At 37.8% G+C, this 18,948-nt stretch overlaps 1 protein-coding gene across 4 annotated transcripts in view; it reads right to left on the bottom strand.

Moving 5' to 3' along the window:
- The window catches only part of grik5 (glutamate receptor, ionotropic, kainate 5), an 86,977-nt gene that overhangs the window by 58,225 nt on the left and 9,804 nt on the right, over positions 1-18,948 (bottom strand). For all 4 annotated transcript variants that reach the window (XM_016233414.1, XM_016233417.1, XM_016233415.1 and 1 more), the window contains one exon: positions 15,075-16,238. The gene's annotated coding sequence lies outside the window, so the exon portion shown is untranslated. The remainder of the gene's footprint in view (positions 1-15,074; positions 16,239-18,948) is intronic.

Genomic DNA, 18,948 nt, shown 5'->3' with positions numbered 1-18,948 from the left:
AAGGAAGGGGAGAGAGAGAGAGAGAGAGAGAGAGAGAGAGAGAGAGAGAGAGAGATTGTCTTTACAGGGTATGTAAGGTTGTTCTTTTTGTTGGCCGTCATGAATTGAATAATTTTTTCCTCATTGTTAACATATGTAAATTCCTGTGTCACTGCTGCTGCTTCAGGCCTTCAGTTTTGCTCACCGTTAGAGGACGAGAGAACAAGCCTCACACACACACACACACACACACACACACACACACAGATTCTCCCCACAGACACTCCTCTCTCTTTCTCACTCTCTCTCTCTCTCACACACGATTCACAAATGCGTGCAGCTATCTACAAATGCACAGGATGCGATTCACAAATAAATGCCAGGCAAAGTTGTGGTTGTGACATAAATATATATTTGTGAATATGTTTTTTATTTGCAAATCTCATTTTATTTATTTGTGAATTTAATTAATGTTTGTGAAACTTTAAGATTTATTGTGGATCTCATTCTATTTATTTGTGGATCATAATCTATTTATTTGGAATTAAGCAACAATTCTACCCCCATAGCAACAGTGTCATGCACCTTTTTTTTGGGTGAGGGGGTCCTGGCTTACTTGGTGTCCTAGGCAAGATAAAACATGACTAAAAATAGGAAAACACCAAAGTTATTATTCATAGGTTATTCCTCTCACAAAGAGGCATTAATCAAAATCAAAACTTGAGTATTCACAAAGGAGACATTACATTGATCAACTGTGATAGTAAAGACATTTATAATGTTACAAAAGATGTCCATTTCTAATAAATGCTATACTTTTTAACATTCCGCCAACAAAGAATCCTGAAAAAATGTATCACGATTTCCACAAAAATATTAAGCAGTAATAATCAACATATTAGAATTATTTCTGAAGGATCGTGTGACACTGAAGACTGGAGTAATGATGCTGAAAATTCAGCTTTGCCATCACAGGAATAAATTAAATTTTAATACATATATAAAAGAAAAGTTATTTTAAATTGTAAATTGGCAAGCATAAGACTTCTTTCAAAAAATGTATAATAATAATATAAAAAATATAAAATAAAATAATAAAAAATGTATACTGACCATAACATTTTAAACATCAGATTTTTAAAAATAATATAATATAATACAAATTATTTGAAATATTCAGTCAGACCAAAGACGAACTTTAATTTCTACCACAGTGCTTCTGAGAAAAAAACCTTTTTTAAATTTTAATTTCATTTGTATATATATATATATATATATATATATATATATATATTAAAGAAATTATTATTAATATTATTATTATTTTACCTATAACACAACATTCAAAATCCACTTGTCTGATATTCACTCAAACATCTGAGGGGACATGTGTTTATTTGAATTAGCATGAGGCTTCTGATAGACTTCCCAGTGATTTCTACAGTTCCTGAGCTAATATTTCTGAACTCTACAACCAAACAATACCTCACACAATATTTTTAAATTTTCTTTCAGACATTATTTATACTTTATAAAGCTGGTTTCCTCCTGGACACTGTTGGCTGCTCCCCACAATGCAGGTGATTTCAGGTTTTACTATCCTTATGGGACATCATGGTCCCCCCCACACACACACACTCGAGATCACTACACCATTCACCTTTCTTTGTGTCCCTTTAAACAGCTCATTCATACCCAGGTTTCATCATGCTGTTCTCACAGTGCTCTCTACAGTCTCTTTTTATCACAATTCCTTTTGTTAAATATTTTACTCCAACTACTCAACACTCTTTCACCCCCATCATCTCCCAGTGTCCTCTGCTGAACACAGGTGAAGGACAGACAAATCAGGAGAGGAGGGCACACCGAATAAAGGGGTTCTGTTTTCCCTTCATCTTGATTTACTGCCTCTCTCTCTGTTACACTACAGTTTGGAGCCATGGGGCAACAACAACGTCCTCAATCTCAATAAATAGGGTCAGGAAAGAGAGAAAGATGGGCCCAGTGAGAGAGAGACCGGAATTTGGGAGCAGCAAAAATAATTATTTATTAACCCTGAGAACATCAGGGGGCAAAACAGCATGATACAAAGAGAAAGGATGAGTGGAGCTGGGAATGAGTAAAGGGAAAGTAAAAACACACAGCGAGGTACAGTGTCGCTCCATGGCTGTCTGTTACATACAGTGGGTACGGAAAGTATTCAGACCCCCTTAAATTTTTCACTGTTTGTTATATTGCAGCCATTTGCTAAAATCATTTAAGTAAATTTTTTTTCCTCATTAATGTACACACAGCACCCCATATTGACAGACTTGTTGGGTCTTTCCCAAAAAGACTCATGGCTGTATTCGATCAAAAGGGTGCTTCTACTAAATACTGAGCAAAGGGTCTGAATACTTAGGACCATGTGATATTTCAGTTTTTCTTTTTTAATAAATCTGCAAAAATGTCAACAATTCTGTGTTTTTCTGTCAATATGGGGTGCTGTGTGTACATTAATGAGGAAAAAAAAATTACTTAAATGATTTTAGCAAATGGCTGCAATATAACAAAGAGTGAAAAATTTAAGGGGGTCTGAATACTTTCCGTACCCACTGTATGTGCTGGTGAGGCGTGGTGAGGTAATTCACGGGGTAATACTTCAATAAACCCTCTCACCAAAACTTGCTAATGAAATGTTGAAAAGAGTGAAGGAGAAAAGGGAGGAAAGCAGCAGGTGGGGAAAGGAAAAACAAAAGAATGAAAACTGTGGTTTTATTTTACAAAAGCATAAAGAGCAATGAATGTGTGTTAGTTTCTTTATTCCTCAGCTACAGTGTTAATGTGAGCAAACAGAAATTATGCTGTAAACTGAAAAAAATCTGTAAAATTCACTAAACTTTAAGAGGAAGAAAGTGAATTGTAAATGTAATGCGAGTTCGTTCCAGCTGTTAGTTCTGAAGTTACATTTAATTTAAAAAAAACTATAAACACATGCACTATGAAACATGGCAGAACCTGATTTTACCAAGTGCGACATGTTCCTGGATCAACATCTTTGTTGCATGACCCTGGAACAACATTGTGATTGGTTAATCAGATTTGAAGAACCAGTTTATAGTTTTTGTGAAGTTTAGGATTAGAATCAGGGTTTGGTGCTTGTACATCAGTGTCATTCATCTATCATTTCCTCTGATTTTAGGGATTACTCATGGTTAAGGTTAGGTTTAGGTGTAGGGATATGGTCAAGACTAAATTTTTGCATTAAAATGTTGTTCCAAGGTCAACAAATATGTTGACCTAGGAACATATCTAACTCGGTAAAATCAGGACGTGCACGAAACATGACTCATTTAAACTGTTAAAAGACTGCAAAAATGCTAGAGTAAAACCTGTCAACGGTAAGTAGCTTAAGTTGTGTGGGGAAAAACGGTAATAGATCATTTCATGTACATTTACAGAATAAATGTAAAATTTTTGGAAGTAAAAAAGACATCTTATAATTTACATTGAAAAACTGTAAACCAACATTCCAAGAAATGCCTGAGTGACACTTCACATTTCATGGTATTTTGTTCAAATAATTGTGTTTCTTAACAGTTTTTGTTATCATTTATGTAAATTTGGGTTTTATGCTACAACTTATGTCATCAAATTAATATGTATTGCATTTTGTCATATGTGCTACCCTGAAGGCATTTTGTATTTGTGAGTATGACACTGTGCATCTTTTATATATTAGTATTTACCTACACTTGTGGAAAGGCTACTTGTGATAAATGATTATCAATTCTTTACTTACACAAAAATTCCTCAAAATAATTATATCTACAAAGTTGCAGTAGGAAATCCACATACACACTTTTATTTAAAAAAAAAAAACATTAGAAACCTGAATATTTGACACCTTCAATGCTTGACAAGCGATATTTTGAAATGCAAGATGCAATTTTTTTTAAGTTCTGTCAGAGAGCTCAACGCTACACTTCAAATGGTGACAACTATTATGTGTTGAACTCCACATGAATTAACTCCAGACATCACAAAACAAGTTATTAAATGTGACGACAAAATACGTGGAAAAAATGCCATGACAGCCAAACAATACAAAACATTTAGATTTCCCTTAAAACATTCATATTCATGCTTAAACTGAATTATTTTGTTTAGAAAGTACTAAGTTTTCCCTCCTGAATTTACTGAACCACAAAATCAGTTTTTCAGCCACGAGAAAAAACCCCCAGATATAATGTGTGAGTGTGTGCAGGGATGTTTGGAAGGTGACGGAAAGGAAGACAGATAAAGATAACAATGGTAGCTGAGGCATGTGATGAGGGGAGATGAATGCGAGGAGAGAGAAGAGAGAAAGAGTGCTGGAGGGGAAGAAACAGTAGAGCTGGAGATTTAAATTAGAGCATGAGGTAGTGAGGGAAGAGTTTATAATCAGTGCTTATATTACAGATAGATGTGCAGTAAGAGTGCAAATCTGCATCTTCATAAAGACACTAATCTACAGTGTTGTGGAGTTATTAAATAAAGTGTCACTACCAAAAACAATTTTTTTTCATTAGTTTAGGCAGTAGTTAAAATACTGTAGTTTTTCCAGTGCAAAGCTACCAACAATTAGCAAAGTAGCGTAACAAAATGCTACCACACTGCACAAACAGGTTTTTATTCAAGTCAATTGATTTGTTCTTAGAATTCATGTAAACGGATCGAAAAAAAACAAAAAACAGATTCTCATTCATTTTGTTTTCACAGTAAACACAGTTGAATAAACCCTCATTTTCAAGCCAAGATATGACTTTTATTCATTTATATCATCTCAATTTTATTTACACTGTTAAGTAGATTCAATGTAGTTACATTTCTTTAGTCAGTGCCACTATTGTGCCAATTTCACAGAACTTCGTTGCTTGTTGCTTTTCTCAAAATTGTGATGATATTTCTGACAGTTTTTTGTGTTGATTTGCAGTAAAAATCCTCTGATCATTATGCATTTACGCAATTAGTTTTAATGACATTAAGAGTAGTTACCTGCAATTTTTCTTGTGTTTAATCACTAAAATCAATTGTGGTTCTTTCACTTTGTCTTTACACACTTAACGCGAAAAGATCATTTGCGTAGCTGTATCTCTTTCAAACAGTTTGAAAGCAAACAGGTCGGAAAGACAATAGGTTAATACAATAGTAGCAAGTTGCGAATGATTTGGAGAGATCACTTGGAAATTAAATACAACAATTAAATATTACACACTTTTCGTGTTTAATCACTAAAATCAATTGTGGTTCTTTCACTTTGTCTTTACACACTTAACGCGAAAAGATCATTTGCGTAGCTGTATCTCTTTCAAACAGTTTGAAAGCAAACAGGTCGGAAAGACAATAGGTTAATACAATAGTAGCAGGTTGCGAATGATTTGGAGAGATCACTTGGAAATTAAATACAACAATTAAATATTACACACTTTTCCTATATAGAACCTGATGGGTGTTGAAATCCTATAGTGCTTTGTATGGCTGGCCAATCCCTGCTCATTTTACAATGGCATTCACTAAAATACAGCAGCAGGATAGTTGAACACTTCGATCAACTTGTTTGCACTCAAAATTCTGGATTTTGATTAGCTAATTGCTTTTCTCCCATAAGGTTAACATTTTTTTGCTTAAAAAAAAACTGCAGAAATAAGACAAAAATCCAAGCTGCTACACATAACGTGGCAACTGATTGAACAGCATTAAATCTCGGACTGCTTCGTAGCTTATAGCTATACATAATCAAAAGAGTAGCATGACTGTAATTTCACTGCTTTAAAACATGAGCAGCTTGGCGAGTATCCTCTCCAACACCAGATCTAAAATGAAGATGTCGGTCTACGTTTTTACCGTCTACACCAGCTTCATACAGAATCAAGCTTTAACCCATCAAAACCAGCCCCACTACAGCTAAATCTGTCAAAACGCCACATTCTCTTTGTAGCGTTCAGCGTGGATACATCCAGCCTCACACGGATTCAACTTACACATTTGAAATCAAACTTTGATGTGTGTAAAGCAGAGGAATAACCGAACAGAAAATGACAGGATAGCCTCACTTCCGGAAGCAGTTGCTGGCGTCTCTGTGTCATTAAAATGAATCCACCTTGCGTGCTAATGCCTCACAAGGATAAATAATTCAGCACGGGCACACGCTGATGGGCCAGGCTAATTAAAGAGCAGACGTCACCACCTCACACATTTGCACCACTTAACTCGGATTGCCGAACCCTGTGGTCGTGTCCGTAACGTGGCGGGACAGCTGTCTGTGCCTCACGGGGTGGCAAATATCAATCCATGACGGAGGTCCCCATGCGATCGTGACGCGCCCAGCTGTTTGCAATCAAACAACAGCATACAGTGAACGCCACAACCTGCTTATTAGCCTGAGGGGAAAACCATCAGAACATGGTGTTCAGGAAGAGTCGACTCAAGCGTTTGTGACAGACGCCCAGACCGTTTAACTGCTTGAGTAATTTGATGGACAGCTAGACACACGCACACTTTTTCTGAAGCCTTATAAACACAGTGCTGGAAGACCACTGTACTGTTAAAGGATTGTCAGTGGAGTGTTGACTGTACTTTAAAGTAAGACAAAGATGATGAAACAACAGTGTGAATGGATTAACAGCAATGCAGTAAGACAACGGAAAGAAACCACATGAGCTCATATCATTTCAAGAAGACTTAATCATAAGGAGACAGCGTACCCTGACCTTGCTGTGAGGCCGTAGGCTCTATGAAAGCTGTTAGAATACTGTGACATTTACTCAAGAAAAACCAAAGTAGTGCCTCGTATGAAGATGAGTCCTCTCGCTCTGGGGAGGAATTTATTTTAACTTGATAGCTCACCCAAAATGATCGTTCTGACATCATTTACTCACCTTCATGACAAACACGCACGCCTTTCTTTCGTGGAACAAAAAATATAAATTTGAAGAATATTCTGGGTGCTGTTCAATAATTAGAAACTAGAAATTTTGAATAATGTGCCGATTCTTTTCTATTCAGTTACAATGATAGTTTTCAAAAATTTTAATTATCATATTTTACTCACCGTCACACCATCCCAGATGTGGTGTTGTCAAAAGTACAGACTTCGGTACCAGTCGGTACTGAAATTTTAAAAACATCCATTTCCCCATTGAAGGGTCAACTTTGGGGGTCCTGTATACTTGCACTGTACTCACAGAGTTGGAATATTTTTCTAAAACTCTTTGTGTTCATTTGAAGAGAGAAAGTATCATACATCTGGGACGGCATGAAGGGAGAATTTTAATTTTTGGCAGGAGTATCCCTTCAAGTGAGTGAATTTAGAATATAGAATGAGGAAATCATTTCAGGATTTTTCTCCATATAGTGGACTTCAATGGGAGCCAATGGGTTGAAGGTCCACAAATTGTTTCAATACAGCTTCAAATGGCTCTACAGCGAAACGACGGGCCGTGTTCTAAAAAAAATTAAAACTGATATACTTTTTAACCACAAAAGCTTGCCTTGCACTAGCTCTGCAATGCTATGCTATGCTATGACTTCAAGCATTGCGTAATCACGTTGGAAAGGTCACGCATGACATAGGTGGAAGTACCGACCCAGTGTTTACAAGTGTGGAGAAGGAGGACTGTTCAAAAGTTGTTGTATTTTGAATGACACATTTATGTGTCTTTGTATCAGCTTAATGTTTAAAATGGTCCATTCGTGTGCTTATCCTGGATGTTTAAATCTTAACCTAAAAGATTTGTTCTTCTAGGAAAAACGTGACCTTCCCAACCAAAAGTATATGAAGCCGCGCTGAAACTGCAATTTGGACCTTGAAACCATTGGTCCTCGCTGAAGTTCACTGTATAGAGAAAAATCCTGTAATGTTTTCCTCAAAAAACTTAATTTCTTTTCGAAAGAAAGACATGAACATGACATGGGGGTGAGTAAATTTTAATTCTGGAGTGAACTAATCCTTTAAGAACCAGATAAGTCTGATTTGTAAACGATTTATACAGATTGAGCTTGTGAACTGGATCAATTGATCTTGTGAACTGGATCAAATGGTTCATTAAAAAGATCTGACTCAAAAGAATGATTTGTTTATTAACTGGTCATCACTGTTCTCTTATACAGTCTCATGAGACAGATTTAGGACATAGGTCAAGACTTTCGGTGAATAACATTTTGGATTTTGATTGTAGGGCATCAGAAAGCTATAAAACAACATACAATGTATATACTTGATACTCTCTTGGTGCTGTTTGACATTTTAGAGCTTGACAGTTCTCATTTAATGTTCTCACACTGAAAAAAAAAATACTGCATTCTACTGAACAAAGAGAGTCATATGGGTTTAGAACAACATTTTTGGGTAAACTACTACTACTACTACTCCCTTAATAGAGGCAGACTGCGACCTGTGGACATAGTATCTAATATAATATATTCCAGCAAACACTGGGACAGCAGCAGCAAACACATCTGAGCATGTGCCCATTTCTCCTGCTGTATTGCTTGAAAGCAAACACAGCTCATGTTTATTTATTCGACGCCAATGCAAGGCACTTCAAAAGACTGTCCAGTCAGAAGCTCCCTGAGACTACGCTCACAGAACCTGCAAATTACTCCTGCCCCTGCCAGGCCCCAAACCACCTGCCAAGACAGCTACATTAGCCTTTTATTGTTTACCGTAGAGCCTTAAAACAAGTGCAAGGTGAAAATCGTCACATGCACAGGCCATATCGAGATTAGATACAACTGAGATGGATGGCTAAAATAATAGGCTCCCTCAGTCTGACACCCCAAATTGTGAATGTGTCCAATTTCCAGTGAGGAAAAAGTACAGTGGAGGTTGTGCTGGAATGTTGAGTTTGTTCCATCTGTGAGGTCTCAGGCTTTGCTCTTGATGGTTAATCAATAAGACATATTGCTTTGGGTCAAAAACGGGAGCTAGTTGAGTAACCATAGACACTCTGTCCAACTAAGAAAGTCAGCTTGTGTAATTTAGCCATTAGATTCCACTGTTGAACTAGTGAGTTTCCTCATTGCCTACATAGGCATCTCCCTCCGGTGGCAGCATCTTAACTCAAATGGGATTGCCTTTTCCACAAATGACAAGCAATTATGACTTGCACATGCCATGCCGAATATATAGGGTCAAAAAAGATTCTCCACAACAATAAGAAAAAAAACCCCTCTAAAAATCTAATTTAAAACACATATTGCAAGTTCACAGAATTGAGCTCTTTCTTTCTATATTTAATTTGGTTTCAAAGTTTAAATTCTATGACTCTAAAAATGTCATGTGGTGTAACCAAGTAAAAAATAACATTAACCTTACATGCGAGTGTACCTTAAAGGACACCTATTATGTCCCTTTTTACAAGATTTACAAGCTTTCACACCTGTAGATCGATTGCTTTGTTCCGAAACAGGGATTAAAATTATTACAATGTTGCTTTTTATTCTTGGTGCGGTTCGCTTTCAAATGGCAAAGTTTCTAAACGGACCAAATTTGTTAATACAAGTCATGCGCCAGTAAACTGTTCTCTCATTGGTCAAAGTTCCACAGGTTTTTTTTTATGGGATTACACTTAGCTGTCTTGGCTGTCATCCGTCAGGATGCAACAACATCAGCTTTGCGGGCTTATTGTTTTGTTTTTGTTTGGGGGGGGGGGGGGTTGTAGCTGTCGTTATATTAATTTATAATTTTGAGCAGGAGTCCAGGATTGATCGGAATTTTTTTTTTTAAATGCACCTACTACCTCGTCCAGGCGATCTCGGACCGATTGTTTTGGCATGGATCAGAGCGCAATTGCCATGTTCACATATGCCCAAACAAACCGAGCTAAGGGGGGAAACGCGCCAGGTTCCGAAACAACGGGCCAGTTGTGAAAGCACCCCAAGTCTCAGGTCCCCCCACAATGTGTCTGTAAAGTTTCAGCTCAAAATATCCAACAAATATTTATTATATAATTTATTATATAATAAATGTATTATATAATTTTGAAAAATACTATTTTGAGTAGAAGCAGAAATCCACTGTTTTCATGCATGTCTCTTTAAATGCAAATGAGCTGCTGCTCCCCGCCCCCTTTTTCAAGACTGTGCCTTTACAGCTTGTACCTCAGATACTCTGCCAAAGTACTGAAAACCATAGTTTTGATAATCATGTCTATTACGCTAAAATCATCCGAAGCACACGCATAGAAAGCAGCTGTCACAAGTTCTCTGTCATGTCTTATTACGCTTAAACTGTCAAATACACCGAAGTTTATGTTAAAAACACACAAGTTAAAAAAACACAGTCGGTTTTGTCTGTGAAGGTAATAAGCATGATTATTGTTATACAAGCATGTTATTAATAATAATAATAATAAGCTGGGAAAGAAATCACGTTTACATTAGATCTGTGTATTAAGTGACAGCAGTATAATATACAGTACCTAATGCGGTCTACTCTGTTAATATGACCCAAACAATAAAATAAAAACAGAAAATCACTCAATGCTCTGGACTGAATAACTTCTGTAGCTCTAAGAAGACGACATTTCTTATTTGAATGCTGCTTTTAAATGCTGTAGCATGAAGATAAAAATGGTGGATTGTGTGCGGCTCACACAGGGTGGAGTCTTTGCTAATATGGCAGTGTCCGTCAACAGCCGTGGGCAGGGCTTGTAAAACGTGACGTTACATTTGACAGATTCTGAGAACTGCTTGTTCTGAGACACTGCTGATGATTTATGGGGATTAAAAGAAAAGGAGCGGGTGGATTTTTATCATTAAAGGATGGTTGTGTACACATACTGCCAACACACATTTATGTTCAATCAACATGTAAAAGTGAATTTTGCATTATAGGTGTCCTTTAAAGATTCAATTTGTCTAATTCCTCAAAGCTTTACTGTATGATCCACTACCCCATGATTACTTTTTTAGTAAATTAATAGCCATTTCCTACACCTTCTACAGCCTTCCTTTGAGTGGCTTGTCTTTTGTAGGGTGAGATGGTTTGAGGCCTAACTGCGGAGATGTAAGAACCCGAGTTTACCCGCACTCTGTGCGCTTATGAAAGAGGGCTGCCATTGATTTTGCAGTGTGACGGACTAATAAAGATGGATCTTTTTCAGAGCAGGACTGAAATGAAGGCCTACAGGTAAGAGGAACAGACAGGCACAGCCACTTGTCCTTAAAGGAAGATTGATTTTAATTGTGACACCACCTGATTGGCCCAGTTCTAAATGAATGAAACAGGAAAAAAGAGATGGAAATGAAAAGCAGAGGGTGACCAATGTATTTTCTCTAAAGCAAAAGCACTTCAAAAGCATTACCATGACTCGGAATATTTTTTTCTCTATTCAAACTCGTTTTTCTTGAGGGGGTAAAAGGGTATCATTACAAAAGGGTCTGAAATACCATCTACAATCATTTTCTTTTTCCTTTCTAAAAATTAATTCCAGAAAAGGTTGCAGTCCAATTTTTGCGCTCGTCTCAATTAAAAAAAAAAAAATTAACAATTTTAAATTCTTACCAAAGACAGTACATGGAACCAAGCATCCTTCTTTTTTCTTTTATTTAAAGTGCACCTTTGACTTCTGACTGTGGCACACTCAGACTTAAATATTAGAAGCTAAATGATCCCGAGTGTTGGAGGAAATGGCTTGTAATGGAAGCTTTCGCGCACATGGCTCAGCAGAGCTTGAGGTTTTATTGCACTTTCTGAATCAGATCAAACCGCTTTCAGAAACTGATCACTTGTTGGGACTCAATAAATGTCTACCAATGCTTGGAAAAAAAAAACTGAAAAAAATACAGTGAGTGCCGGTAGATATACACACAGACACACACAGAGATTCTTGGACATTTCACTTATGAATCATAGACCACCAGAGACAATCGGAAATGTAATTTAAACAGTTTTACAGACATACTGGAATATAATACAAACATTATTTTTGATTTTGAGTCTATTGTTGGTTTGAAACCATGTAATTTAGACACTTTTTATTTTGTGCATCATCCATCTGCATTTTTCCTTTTTTATATTTCAAGTGTTATTCTTGGTATTCTCATCAATCAAACCAAGAAATTCTTTTATGCTTTACTCAGCACAGTGCTTCTCGGCACAGCACAAAAATGCACTAGAAACTAGTAAATATGCCATTTGCAAGCCACACCGTTCATCACATTTGACATATACTCACGTGCAGCACAGCAGATTATCAAGTCAGGAACACACTGGGCTATAAGAAGGACATTAAAATGCATTCCCCAGTGTCCTTAAAAATCACTGAGCCAGGAGTTTTTTTAATCTCTTTCACACATGGACCCAAACACTTGCACACAATTACACCTGACAAGCTCTTATTTCAGATCAATACAATCGATCCTGCTCCAGTGGACCAATGAACTGGAACTGATGTCATATTTGTGATGTCGACATTTCGGTGAGGTCATTTCATTCTTGCCATTCAGCAACTGTCGATTCGGGGGGCTCGTGAACTGTGCGCATTTCCGAACAATACATAACTCGAATGAACCTTCAAGGGCTTGAAGAACAAACCATACTAAGCTCCATTCAGTGAAGATCCAGTGATTCTCTCTTCACTGCTGCCAGAAACAGCTCTGCTAGAGATCTCGCTGACATTACAATAAAGCTGCTTTTTCATCCCCGCTGCTGAACCCTTCTCATGTCCTCCTGTGCGACAATCACAGTTTTATTTCCTCGCTTGGCCTTTCCAATTTCAGTGAATATTACTTTGCAGGAGGTTCTCCAAACAGGTAGAAATAAATCTGGTTTATATTAAGAGATATTCTCGCAGAATCTTTTTTGGCACAATTACATAGACGCATATCAGTCCAGGCAGGGCCTCATATTTGAGACACTGTGAAATCCTACTAGCTTTGTTGTTTATTTCAAGTAGGCTACGATATCATTCCCATTCATCTTTTCTGTCGGCACAGAAGCTAATAGACCAGCATGATCTTCCTGTAGTATCTTATAATGGTATGAATGTGAGAAGTGATGCGACTTAACTAATAACAATTAACAGTTTATTACAGGATATTAATCTGCAAAGGTTTATTGCTGAACGTTTTATTTTAGTGTAGTGCAAACTCTCGTAATGCTTTTGGACACCAGTGCCTCTCCCAATATTTGTAGCCCAGACAGAAGTAACAATAGTCCACTGCCATGGCAACAGTACAGGCTGATGTCAAAGTGGCAGCTGTCGTGTGCATTCAGACTCTGGATAGTTGACAGTAATGTCAATTAAGCATCTAAAACGCCAAAGGCCAGAAAACATGCACATATGTGCACCAGCAACCGAAGCTGGACATCAGTTGAATAGAGTTTGTCTAAAAGCTGTTGTTGTTCACACAATAAACAGGAGTAAGACAGCAGGACATGATATTCTATTAAAGGAGAGATACATCCATTATGTCAAAAAAGGATTTGCTAAACCTGTGGAGTGCAGTCACATGCTGAGGAGATTACGTAACGCCTCTAGTTTTCAGTTTCAAATATGAGGTTAAAGGGATCGTTCACCTAGAAAATTAAAGTTCTGTCATTATTTACTCATCCATCATGTGACACCAAACCTATATGATGTTATTTTTGCGGAACACAAAAAGAAGAACTTTCAAATAATATCTTGATCAATATATGTGCTTGTCACACTTTTCCCCCCAACACAGTTACAGTGAATGTGGACTGAAGCTTTCAGGGAATCAAAAATAATCATAACCACCATAGAAGCACCACAAAATTTATCTGAGCCTTAGACTGCAGTGTTCCTCCATATTGCGCAGTACAAGTACAGATGAGTTCTGCCAAGGTCCTTCCTCACTTCCATTTGCCTCTTTCCTTTCACTTCCTGTCTCTAGTCAATTTTCCAATCCAATAATGACAAAAAATGCCCCCAATACACTACCATTCAAAAGTAGTTTTTTTAAAAAGAAATTAATGGTTTTATTTAGCAAGAACATAATAAATTGAATAGAAGTGACAGTAAAGACTTGCATTGTTATGACAAAATCTATTTCAATTAGATGCTATTCTTTTGAACTTTCTATTCATAAAAAAAATCATTAAAAAATGTATCACAGATTCCATCTGCTTTCAACACTGATCATTAGAAGAAACCAAATCAGCATATTAGAATGATTTCTGAAGGATCATGTGACACTGAAGACTGGAGCAATGATGTTGAGCTTTGCCATCACAGGAATAGATTACATTTTAAAATATATTAAAATAGAAAAGAGTTATTAAATTGTAATAATATTTCACAATATTACTTTATTTTCTGATCAAATAAATGCAGCCTTGGTGAGCTGTAGAAACTTACCTCAAATTTTTTAAACAATAGTGAATATTTCAAATCTCATACATATTCTGGGCACTGCGATCATTGACAACACATCTAGCATCAAACTTAGATGTTAGCAAATAACACTTCTTTTGGGTTGATCTATTAGCAATAAAGGAGTTTGGAACAGCATGAGGGCGAGCAAATTTTTGGTGTGAACTGTTCCAGTAATTCAGATTCTGCTACACTTTTCTCACATTCCAATCTGGATCCCAAATGCGAACGAGAAGCTTAAATAGGTCTATTACATGCCTGCCTACAAAAACCCATAAATGCACTCCATTTACTCAGAAGAGGATATTCAGGCCCGCAGAGCACTGTGGGAAGTGCGTACGGTGGGAGTGTGTGGTGATGTTATTCATAGTTCACTGGGCTGTTTAAGGGCACATCTCTACTCGCTTTTAGGTGATGGAGGGATTCGGATCATCCCAGTCCTCACACTATGAAGGTTACACAAGAGAAAACAAAACAAATGAGTGGAACTTCATCTAATGGGCAGTGACAGAGTAAGGTGGGCGTCACAGCGATAAAAAGCTCATATTGTCTGTGAAGCAAAAACACATGTACCATCATTTCAAGCGTACCAGGTTACATGACCGGAAAAACAAACAACAAGCTTAAAGCCTTTTAAGCCTAAACAACTGTTACAGATTCCTTCCATATGCTCACTCATGCACACGCACACACACACACACACACACACAGACAGAAGGGAATAAAAATACTCACAGAATGAAGCGGACCTTGTCAGGAACAGGATGCCATGGATTTCTGTGGCAACAAGTGAACGCAGTCCTCCGGGGAATCGCAACACGTCTTCTAGGATGACAGGTTGAAAGTCACAGAAATGGAGTGGTGTGGAGAGTCTCAAAGGAGAAGGTATTCCAGCTAGAAATTATCCATCTGAGAGCCCTTCACAAGCTGTGATTTTTATAATAATCCACTTTGATGGGACAGAAGTAGTTTTTTTTTTTTTTTTTTACAAAGCTCAAGCACTCAGAGGAAAAAGAACCCCACCAATGGGCACCAAAAATATGGTGAGAGAAAACTGAAGTGTCACTGTCATTTATTTATTTATTTTTTTGCTTCATTCGTCCCTCTATCTCGAGTGCGCCGTTAATGTTGACCCTCCCGGCTCCAACACAAAAATAGGAGGGAATGGCAATAATGGCCAATTCTCAGAAATCTGCACTCCAAGAGACAATCACATGCACATTCGCACACTAACGCACTCTCCTGCGCACATATAGAGGCTTCGGTTATACATTGGCGTCTAGCTGCTTCTTCCTGTCAGCCCTCGGCACAAACCCTCATCCATTGCTGCACAGGCCTTGCAAACCCGCACAAAAACACTCAAAACCCAGTCAGCACTTTCACACTGCTTTCCTCTGCCACCTCACTCTACCTTACACGTTATTGCTTTTGGTTTCACAGAGAATCGTTCCTTAGGCCCTCCTGCCACATTTGATGAAGGGGAGCATTGACTTGAGCAAAGAAACTAGAATAGATTAAAAACATATAGTGGAAGATTTGAAGTCTCAGAGTAAAAATCCTCCAGAATAAGTTGAGCTCAAGTGTCTGGGAGGATGAACTGATTAAGGAGCCCAGCGCTTGGGTGGAGACGTGGAGAGAGCGGCTCACGCTCTGTTCTCCAGCACCCTCATCAATCCAGCTATCCCTCCAATTCCCACAGCTCCTCCCTTCAGGAGTTCAGGAATGAGTTTTGGCACAGACACTCCCTCTATCCTCGGAATGGCACCTCTGGGATGGAGGCGGATCGAGTTATGGCTGCTCCGAGGTCCGTGGAAGCAAACAGAACTGCAGGGGCATCACATCTGTTGCTGCACTGAGAATTTCCTCATCCGAGTCTCGTGGCCTTGCGTTGCTTAAGACCTGAGGAAAAACAGTGAGAAATATTCATGATCAATTATTCATTATGCTGTAGTACAGACGGCAACCTTCAATACGGATACGACTGTTCTACTACAAGGGAGTTTTGAAATACCATAACGATTTTTCTGATCTCATTATAGTACTTTGCGGCTCACATTATATATTCACAATAGTAATTCAGTTACACCATGCATTTCTATTACAGTGTATAACAGAGAGAGTACTGTGTCAATGTAATTAATGTAATGTTATTGAATGGATGTGCTCAAACGTGACAAGACCATTACATTGCAATCAATATCCAATCAAAACACAGCCTCGTTATCATACAATAAAACCACTGAAGTACTGTATCATGACTGATCTGACATTAGCTGCTCTAATAAGGTCTAACTATGTCAGAGACAAATAGTCATGTGTAACACTATTTACTTCCTTAATGGATGTTCCTGCTTCATTGTCGCACGTTATTACAAATAAAAAAGGTCTTTAATAAGTAATAACTTATAAATCTTTAAACAAAAAGAAAACGCTTTCTTTTGCTGTTGATGTGACTTAGGCCACACAGGCTATTGGATATACAGTGCCTTGCGAAAGTATTCGTTTTCATCATTTTTCATCACATCAAAATTCATCATTTTTTTCACGCTTTGTTATGTTGCTGCTTTATGTTAAACTGCTTAAATGTACTTTTTTCCCCACATCAATCTACACTCCATACACCATATTGACAAAGCAAAAACAGAATTGTCACAACTTCGTAAATTAATTAAAAATAAAAAACTGAAATAAGTACATAGACTAACTAAATATTTATCTGAAGCACCTTAACAGCCTCAATTCTTTTTTGTTTGATGCGACAAGTTTTGCTCATCAGCATTTGGCAATTCTCTGCCATTCTTCTCCTCACCTCTTCACCTCTCAAGCTCTGTCAGGTTGGATGGGGGCAGATGCACATTTTCAGGTTTCTCCAGAAATATTTGATTGGGTTGAAGCCCAGGCTCTGTCTGGGCCACTCAAGGACATTCACAGATTTGTCTATAAGCCACTCTTGCTGTATGCATAGGTCCATTGTCCTGTTGGAAGGTAAGCCTTCTGCCCAGTCTGAGCTTCTGAATGCTCTGGACTCGGTTTTTATTAAGGCTATCTCAATATTTTGGTGCACTGAGCTTTTCTTCTATTCTGACGAGTTCCTCAGTACCTGCCACTGAATAACAGCCCCACAGCATGAGGCTGCTACCAGCACACTTTACTTTTGGGATGGTACTCTGCAGGTGATGACCAGAGCTGGTTTCCTTCAAACATGATGCTTGGAATTGAGGTTCATCAGAGCAGAGAATATTATTTCTCACAGTCTGAGGGTCCTTTAGTTGCTTTTTGCCAATTTTAAGTATGTTTTCATGTGTCTACACTGAGGAGAGGATTGAGTCTTGCCACACCGCCATAAAGCCCAAATCGATGGAGTGTTGCAGTGGTGTTTGTCCTTCTGTAGTTTTCTCCTATCTCCACATATGATCACGGAGCTCAACTAGATGACCATCAGGTTCTTGGTCACCACACCAATCAAAGCCCTTCTCCATCAGTTGCTCAGTTTGGCCAGAAGGCCAGCTCTAGGAAGAGTCCTGGTTGTTTCAAACATCTTCCATTAAGGGTAACAGAGACATGTTTCTGTGACCCTTCAGTGAAGCACAATTTTTTCGTAGAGACAAACAGGGTGAGACAGACAGAGACAGAGAGACAGCGAGAGAAGAGTAGAGACAGAATGAGAGCATAACTACCGGGGAGGTCATTTATGCGGCTCTAGAAGCAAAATTAATATTTGAGTAGCACACCCTCAGAAACCAATTACAGCTTTAACCCTTAACGTGCAAGAACATGAAGAAAAAAAATGCTATTTGACTAAACATTAAAATGATGTAATTAAAATACTTTTTTCTTCACAATATAGATTTTATTTAACAGTATGTATCTCCCATGAAAATACCGTAAAAATATTAACATTTACCTCTAAGTCAGCAGTGTTCTCAAAGCATGCGGCCTTGTTACTTTTAGATAAAGATGATATGTTAAACCAGGTAACTTTACTTGAGTATTTGCAATGACTCATTTTATAGTTCTAAAATAAACTAGCAAATTTCAAGGGTAAAAGGGCTCATTGTCTAGTGCCAATAGTGTATTGATGTATAGAGCACAGCTCACACAGAAGTCACTTTCAAAGCCAGCAGCTTTCTGTTGGTCAATGTGACGAATCCATGAGTTTCATGGGGATTCCTACTGATTTGACTGGATTTCTCCCATCAAAAAATTCACTGAACAACTGTAAATGTGACCGAACCTTTATGGGTGGGTTATTTTGACTTGGCCAGGAAGCAACCACACAACAATATTAAAACACCTATTAAAAAGATCTTGGAAACCAAATAGCAACCACCTAGCTAGGTTGTGGTGGTGAGTCTGACATGGGAAATTAATTCATTTTTAATTGATGATTTAGCAAAATAATCATGCAAATAAAGTACTTTATAACTGACAACTGAAACTGGAACATTCATGAAAGAGTGACAGAAAAGTGAAGAGACAGACAGAGTGAAGGGAAATGAGAGAGGATCACTATGAGGGGTTACAGTCCTGACATTGATGTCACTCTTGCTTATCACACATGTAGCTCTCAGGAGCGTCTTACTTCAAGTCTTCCTCTTTTCTTCTCTAT

The sequence above is a fragment of the Sinocyclocheilus grahami genome, unplaced genomic scaffold (assembly GCF_001515645.1).
Source record: "Sinocyclocheilus grahami isolate Dianchi unplaced genomic scaffold, SAMN03320097.WGS_v1.1 scaffold429.1, whole genome shotgun sequence".
Taxonomy (NCBI): Eukaryota; Metazoa; Chordata; class Actinopteri; order Cypriniformes; family Cyprinidae; genus Sinocyclocheilus; species Sinocyclocheilus grahami.
Note: the sequence above shows the minus strand (reverse complement) of the source record. Positions and strands in the feature narration are given on the sequence as shown.